General features: G+C 37.7%; 1 protein-coding gene across 9 annotated transcripts in view; it reads left to right on the forward strand.

Moving 5' to 3' along the window:
• Positions 1–7,903, forward strand: part of MEIS2 (Meis homeobox 2) — a 203,705-nt gene that overhangs the window by 189,634 nt on the left and 6,168 nt on the right. The gene's annotated exons all lie outside the window — the stretch shown is intronic.

Consider the following 7,903-nt stretch of genomic DNA (forward strand, 5'->3'; position numbering starts at 1 on the left):
CACAGATTAAAAAGATGTATATTTCCTGCCTAATTCTTTTTTCTCTTTGGTTTAAAGAATGTAATGCCATTGCAGAGGAAACAGTTCAAATGTGGTCATCATAGGTTGGTGGCACCAAAAATAGAAACTCACTTAGGGTAAAATTTGCTGTCAGGAAAAATGGAGCATTCTTTCTGAACTCAGGAACGAGTGGTTCATGCGAGCTTGCTTGTAGATGGTTGCTACAATAAGGCTTCTTTCATACAGGTGTGTTTATGCCCCAGGCTTGCTGGCCACAGTCCATTCCATTTACAGAAGCTGAATTAAACAATAACTACCGCATTGCAAAAAATGGTGTGGGGGCGGTGGGAAGAGGAGGGGGAAAGGTGAGAGTCAAAGGAGATGCCTGAGAGCTTTGTTAGGGCCAAGAAAAACCCTGTTGCAGTTGTCAGAGCTTGTTGATGTTGCTGGGAACGGCACTTTTTTTTTTCTCCTGGATTTTGTGGTTCTGCCTTAGGAAAGAAAGTAAAATAGAATGGAAGAACAAAGTCCTACTCTATAAATCAGCAGCTGCTCCTTGCCAGATCAAAGGAGTGACATTTTTGCTCCTGGACTACTTGTCCACTTGAGGGCTTGACAGGCAGCTAACAGCTGGCCTGCTAGACTGTATGGGAGAATCAGCCTACATCTTCTTCCGAGCAGATGACAAGCTAATCAGAGAGCTATCCATAGCACAGGGCATGTGAGTGCACCTTGATCTCTTCAAACATATCTAATACATAATTGCTAAACAGCTTGGTACATTTTTGGTAAGCTAATGCTTAGGTGGTTTCCACTGAGAAGTATAATAGAGAATTAATACTCCAATCAAAGATGACCATGAAAGTTAAAAAGATACTAAATTTGTGGGAATCATCTCCTCTTAGAGTGAATTAGCGAATGGCTAGGAACATAATGGGAATTGGCTAAGAATGTAAGTAACCGATTATCAAGCTATTGGTTGACTTTAAAAGCCTAGTCAGGCTATAGTGTTTAGATAGATGAACGTATAACTGATGACTGGAAAATGATTCTTCCTTCTTTTTATGCTGATGGAATGGAATAAAGTCATAGATGTGATTTCCATGTCTGCAAAAAGTTGTTCTCAGAAGCACTATCAGGTGTGTAGGAATATGGATCTGGAATTTTAATATCCATAGTAAAACTTGCAAAGTAATTCAGTTTCTAGTTGATTTCCATCTGCAGTAAATCATGTATAGAATGAGGTAATATACTGTAACTTATTTCTATTGACTTAGTATTTTATCTTTAAGAGGATAGATCCTAGATATGAATAGCTAAGGAAGTTTGAGTGTTTTCTCCTCCCTTGCTTTCAAGTAGCTTTGAAAGATCACTTTTATAGTGCATGATAAATAGCCACATATGAATAACCTGATGGCATTCCGTAAGACTAACAGTGCTTCAAAAATCATAACCTGCTGGGATGTTTTGTTACGTGCCATCGGGTGTGATTATACTTACAGAATAGTGTTTATTGTGGCTCAGTATTATAAAGGAAATAAAAGATAATTCCCCTATCTGTATAGAAATTTCTCAAGCACTCTATTTTTAAAGTCTCTACTATTGGCCATATAAGCCTTAGTCAAGGAAGATGCCAAATTTTCCAGGTTGCCTTTTAAAAAATGTTAGTTATAAAAATAATCATACTTTTTATTAAAAACTCTAACAGTACAGAATTAGATGGAAAAACAAAAACAAAACTCTACCATCTTCCCCCTATCCATTCTGGAAAGGAACCACTGTTAACAATTTCACCAAAAAAATATTGGCCCAACTTTTCCTTCAGGAGGTAAAGATGGAGTAAAATGAATTAAATTATTAAAAATTGTTGCCCAAGGCAAGTGATTAAAAGACTGTTTAGATCCAAGCTAAGCGTCCACAGCTAAGAGTCACTGTAAAACTTGATCTTTGCAAGTTTCTATTTTTAGGTACAGTGCTAGATCATCTATTTGGTATGTGATCTAGAGCAGGGCTCCTCAAACATAAAGGTGCATAGATCATCTGGAGGTCTTTTAAAATGCAGATTCAGATTCAGTAAGGCCAGGGTGGGGCCCAAGATTCTGCATTTCTGATAAACTTGAAGGTTATGTTGATGCTTCTGGTCCATGGAACACAGAGTAGCAAGGATCTAGAGAACCACTTAAAGAGTGTGATTCAAAATAGCTTGACCTGTTATCCTCCCCCAACCCCAACTCCACTGATATGTAAGCTGGTTCCAGCATCTAAAATTCCCTCCATAGCATTATACAAGCTGTGATACCTAGAAAACCCACATGGAAACATCCTGCCTGTAGAGATATGGCACATTATTACCCTGTTATCAACCCACCCTAGGCTGGTTTAATAGTCACCCACATAATTATTACCCATGAAAGAACAGAGCTCTTCAGGAGGGGGCATTGGATACGTGCATGTGGTAGGTTGAATTATATACCCAATTCAGACATTTTCTTAATCATAATGCACATTCCTGTGGGTGTGAACTCATTGTAAATAGGACCTCTTGAAGATGTTATTTTTAGTTAAGGTGTGGCCCAACAGAAACAGGGTAGGCCTTAATCTGAATTACTGGAGGCCTTATAAAGTGAAGAAACTTGAAGCCAGAGGGGGAGAAGGCAACAGGGAGAAGCAGGAAGTCAGCTGGAACCAGAAAACAAAAGGAAAGGACATTGCCATGTGATATGAGGCACAGCACAAGCCAAGGAACCCTAAGGATTGCAGCAAAGCAGTAATAAACACTAGGATCCTAGAAGGAAGCAAGCCTCCTAGCCACCAAAACCATAAGACAATAAATTCCCCTTGTTTAAGCCAACCCATTGTGTGGTATTTGTCAAAGCAGTCTGGCAAACTAGGACAGTGGAGTTTGAGGGTAAGCTAACATTTAATGAGCCCTTACTAAGTGTGTCAGGCACTCTGCCAAGATATTACATACAATATCTTCCTTATTCCTCTAAGTAACCCCGGCCCAATTACTTCCCAATTTACAAATAGGAAACAGGCTTGGGAAGGTTAAGTAGACTTGCCCAATGTCACACAGCAAATGAAGGACAGAGAATATGAGTCTGACCTCTTCACCATGCTGTTATATTCAAAAATCTGGAGCCTGGGATAGTAGCCGATAAGGGCTTGCCCAAAGTAGGGTCTTTTAGTGAAAAACCTACGTGAGCCCTCATTAGGGAAGAATTAGATAAAAGGAAGGCTATTGAAACAACACAGTGGAAGGCCATCATAGATAAGCATGACCTGCTTGATTATTTTGCCAATGGCCTTTCATGTCCTGGAATATACCACTACTCTAGGTATATTCATAAGGCTACAAAATGTTTGCAATTCCAGATTAATATCATGTTTTTATACTGTAACAAATCTATGAGTATTTGTTCATGTGTTTTTAGTTTTGTGGACAAATCTTGCATCCTATCAAATTATAAATTAAACTGTAGCTCATGAAAATTAATTATGAACTATGAATAATATTATGAATAATTATTAATAATTAATTATAATTAATAACTATGAATGTGTCCCTCAGTAGCCCATGAATCTCATTCATTTACCTTGTTTTGTTCCCAGTTGTCTGTGAGAAAACACCCATCATCTGGCCACCAGTGAAAAACTTGTTTGCCACATAACTCAATCATTCATATCCCCTAAAACATGTTCAAAAGCATTAAACCTGCTTCATTCACTGATTTAACCATTTTAAAGTATCTTACTGAGAAGACTCCACTTTTAGTCATAACCACAGCACAGAAAAAAAAAAAAAAACTTGCTTTTTTCATGAGCTAAGGAAAAAATGAAGAAATTTGATAACTGACTGGCCAAGGTTGAAGCATTGTTGTTTGAAACGCCAACGGTAGCTAGCTTTGTGACTGAGCAACCCTGCTGATAAGTCTCAGGGCTGAGGAAAGTGGACAAGGAAGGTTTTTCATTTTTTAACAGGTCCCCTGTCACTGAACTGCCTACAACACCTTTTCCAAATTGATCTGATCCTTCTTCAACAGTTTAGCCCCCTTCCTGAACCAAATCCATCCAAGCAGAAGCCTAAATTCTGGCGAGTTTAATTTCTCCTCAAAGTGTGGAGGACTGGCAGGTTTCCAGGTGACTGCACTGAGGCTTGCACTTTCTAACAAAACGAATGCTGCCGAAAGGAGTTGGTTACCAGGTGTGGCATGAAGTTAGTGAACCAGAAAGAAGGGATTTATCAGCCATTTACAAAGGTGGGGGGTGGGGGAAGGAAAAAAAACCAACCAACAATCAGGAATGACACCTAAACCTACTTCTGTCAATCTGAAATATGCTTTGGAGTGAAAAGCCTTTAAAAGAAAAATCATGATGGTCAGATTTCAGTTAAAGAAAAGTATGCAAAGCTGTAAAGTTTGGCTCCCCAGGAGTCATCTCTCCAGCAAGATGGGATTTTAATGATGTTTTGCTATCTTGAGTTTATTCTTTTTGATGGATTCTCTTTTTTTGTTTCTGACTTAACTCAGAAAGGCCCCATGATTTTTGGAAAGTCATTGAACTTATTTCTATAATTAAGTTATTTTTAAACTAATAGTTTTATTATATCATTTTTAATGATCATATGCACCAAAGCTTTTTCTGTTTAAGTAAAATTTAGAAAGAAAGTATATAGTCTTAGTAGGTAGTCTCCAGAGCTTTTCTGTGAGCCTGGATACTAATTTGGGTTCAATACAAATCAATGGGACTAGCACACTTTAGGGTACTAATTCCCTAAGGAGTCACTAATGGAATTATCTGCAGCCCTTAAAAAAGTCACAATGAGGCTAATAAAAATCTTTTCTAAGTGAAATCTGGATACGGCACCAGGCTCACTAGCACATTTTATTTATGGCATATATTATATATGGCATATTTTTCACACAAGTTGTTCAGACCTCAGAATGTTTTTAAGAGCTATTGATGCCCAAGAAGACTTTGTAACTTAGGGTTAAATTGTTTATACCAGTATAGAAGTACATTATATGTCCTTAAATTCAAAAATCATTCTGGGGTGACATTAAAACTTAAGAGAATTTTTTAATATCAGATACAGATGAAAAACCTAACAGCCTTTGGATTAGAAATAACTTGTGGAGTTTTTCATTAAAGTTGGGTGCAGCTTGCTGCATTTTGGTTAGTTGGATGTCTTCAGCAATTTTTCAAATGTTTTGGGTTTGGCAAAGTCCAAAATATTTTTTGCCAAGACCCTCTTTTCCCCCTATTTTTTAAACCCGTGTGAAATTCAAGGATAACTTAATCCATATGTGTCTGATTCATTTACACTTAACTCATCAAAATGTTATTTTCTAAGACCCATTTAATATCCAAGAAACCTTTTGAGCCTTTTTTAAGACAAGTCTTTTGTCTTTGATTCAGCAAGTTGCATTTTTCCATATGAATGGAGCTTGGACTTTGAGAAATTGAAGATCAGTTGATTTTCAACTTAGAACCTTCAAATTTTTAAATAGAATCAGAAATTGCATATTATGTTTACTATTTGAACACAGAATGAGGTCATTTTTTAAATAAAGACAAGAAGTGGGAAAATATTTCATATGCAATTTTGGAGAATGATCATAGATGGAAATTTCATCTTACTAATATTAAAGAAATAAAAATTACTCCTAGTTTGATTTTTTTAAGAATCTACTATTTAAATGGCTCCATTTCATATATGTCAGTGTGCTTTCTAAGAATGGCCCATGGGCCATCAATACAGTGGGGTAATTTTTATTTCTCATGCCAAAGTTCTCTTATAGTTGATTCATTCATTGTTAATTTTAATAATAACATATATGGTATTTATAAGATATCCCAAGATCAGGGGAGTTGACAATTGGCAGGAGTTCTGTGTTGAGAGATTTCTGGAAAAAAAAAAAAAATAGGGCCCATATGTTTTAAAAATTCTGTGTGACTTGAAAGAATGTGGTAGAATTATGAATCTGGCAAGAAATAGCGATATGGATCAAATACATTGTTTGAGAACAAAAATTTGGAGAAGCTAAATGGAACCCAAGTGAAAAAAGCAAAATCTCTGTTAACCTTTGTAAAAGGGTCTAGTGAAAACCTGCAGAGGCATCAATTCATATTTGTTTAGTAGAACTGGACAAAGAAAGGACATTGTCATAACTGCTAGTAAACATCTAGTCCATGCCATGGAATTCTGGAGTGGCCTTTCCAAGTTCAGCACTTCTGTAAAGACCTGCTAGGACACAAAATGCTTTTTTAATGTTTTGCATTGTTGTGTATCCCCTATTGAACAACCTTTTGAGTGGACCCTGTTTTTACTAATGTAAACATTCTGATGAGTATCCAAAGAAATGACCTTTGAGTGAACCTCTAACCTTCCCCATAATTATTTGTTTGAAGACAGTGTGGAGTTCTCCTGCTGAGAACTAAGAACCATGATGCCTTGCAGCCCTGTGAGTAAGGGAGTGTCGGGGGGAACTGGAGAGAAAGACATAAATAAGGGAACAACCTCCAGATGTAAATAATAAAAGAGTAAAAGGGTAAAATTAAAAAGGGAAAAAATAGCAATGCATTCTACCTAAAGAGTCGGCCTATAGGAAAAAACAAAACCAGGGTTAGCAGCACATAAAAAGGACCTTGCTTTGTGGGTCCTCCATTAGAAACTTCAAGGAGAGAAAAGGCATCTCTGGCTCTCCTGATCATCTCTATTGGTCTTAACTTTAGCTGCTAAAAAGAGTTCCTAGAGGTGGAAACCTCAGGTTAGTCCTCTGTGAAAGCAGCGTGCAAAGAGTAGATAATTAAGTTCCTTTTCTGAATTGAAGGATTCTTCTGGAAGGCTTTGTGATTTTGATCAGATATTCCTCAGCATCACTTAAGGTGACAGAGTGAGAATAAATTTTCTGTTTCAACGCTCCTTTTGTTTTAATCTCTCCCTAGCCTGTTACCTCTTTCCCAAACCTGAAGGGCTGTAACATTTTTGACAACCGATCTATACTTTCTTAAGTAATGAAAAAGTTCATTGTTTTACAAACACACACCGTATGCAAAAGACTCCTTTGGTTTTCTTGCAGCTATTATTCCGCAGCTCACGGGAGGCATAAACAAGTGTGGGCTGACTGTCCTCAGACAGGACTTCAACTTTGTAGGAATTCAGAGCTGCCAAGGCACACTAGAATTTTTCTGGCTAATTTCAAAGAATGAACTTTCAGTTCCTGCCCGTGGCCCCATGCAGTCTCATTAATCATTAAGTCCCCCAGCACTTAAGATTTGAAACTGGAAATATTAAAAAACATTACAAATGGGTACATTTTTAAGGAACAGCTGGTAGAATGCTCGGCAACCCCTGCCCTGCCCCCCAGAATACACCAAAAGTGAGTCCTGTGCCTAAACTCAAATGTGCAGGGAATACACATCATTAAATGCTCAGGGACAAGGGTAGCTCACAAATGGTAGAAAATCGTTTTGTTTTTATTAAATTTGGAGAAATAAAGGAGATTTCTTATCATCTTACTCTGTTTGTACATGAATATTTGATGGGCATTATTAAACATTAAAGTAACATGAAGTAGGCACTTATTTTGGGATTTCCAACAAAATTAGATCCAGGCTTCCTAGACGAAATAACTGCTTCTTCTTTACATTCCTGTGATTCAGCCACCACCTGATTTGAAAACGTTTCTTGAGCTCTAATATCAACCATGTGTACCTGGGGCTCTCTCTTTCTAGTGGGTTGAAAGGTGGCTGGGTTTATGGTTGGCAGTTACCTTATCCCCTGCCCTGGGTGTCCCAGCTTAGGCTGGAAAGGCTGCCCCCGACTGGCACTGACCTCTAAATGACCCCTAACTTTACAGGCTGAAACTGCAGGAGTTGCCGAAGAGCAGAAGTCTTTCTG

The sequence above is a fragment of the Choloepus didactylus genome, chromosome 4 (assembly GCF_015220235.1).
Source record: "Choloepus didactylus isolate mChoDid1 chromosome 4, mChoDid1.pri, whole genome shotgun sequence".
Taxonomy (NCBI): domain Eukaryota; kingdom Metazoa; phylum Chordata; class Mammalia; order Pilosa; family Megalonychidae; genus Choloepus; species Choloepus didactylus.